Here is a 555-nt window from a genome sequence, read left to right as displayed (position 1 = left end):
GGAGGTCCAGCTTCGTGGCAATCATATCCGTCTCTTTGACAGTATGCATGCCTTTGGTGCGGGGTTGGAGTCGTTCATCACTCCACCCCTGATTGGAGACCATCTTCTCGACCAGTGCTTTGGATTTGGCTATGGTCAGGTCGAGGAAGGCTCCTCCAGTAGCGGCATCAATATTGGCTCGAGATATCGTTGTGAGTCCGTTGTAGAAGCTTTGCAGGACGAGCCACTCGTCCATGCCGTGATGAGGACAGGCCAGGATGTATTCCTGCAGCCTCTCCCAAGCTTCTGGGATGGATTCCATCCCCGTCTGCTGGAAACTTGAAATTTTCCCGCGCAGTGCATTTGTTTTGCCCAGCAGGAAGAATTTTGCTTGGAACGCCTTGGAGCATTTGGCCCAGGTGTCGATGTCTATTTCTTTATAAAACCACTATTTCGCCTTTCCCAGGAGGGAAAAAGGGAAACAGACGAAGCTTGACAACATCGGCGGCGACACCCCGTATGACAATGGTGTCGCAGAGCTCTAGAAAGTTCTGCAAATGTGCATTTGCGTCCTCG

At 51.5% G+C, this 555-nt stretch overlaps 1 non-coding gene across 1 annotated transcript; it reads left to right on the top strand.

The window, feature by feature from the left end:
* Nucleotides 1-233: 233 nt before the first annotated feature.
* On the top strand, nucleotides 234-337 carry LOC120686992. The gene has a single exon (XR_005680498.1). It is a non-coding gene; the product is annotated as a small nucleolar RNA R71 (small nucleolar RNA).
* The last annotated feature ends 218 nt before the right edge of the window (nucleotides 338-555 follow it).

Source organism: Panicum virgatum, chromosome 8N (assembly GCF_016808335.1).
Source record: "Panicum virgatum strain AP13 chromosome 8N, P.virgatum_v5, whole genome shotgun sequence".
Classification (NCBI taxonomy): Eukaryota; Viridiplantae; Streptophyta; class Magnoliopsida; order Poales; family Poaceae; genus Panicum; species Panicum virgatum.
This window is presented reverse-complemented; position numbering and strand designations above follow the sequence as displayed.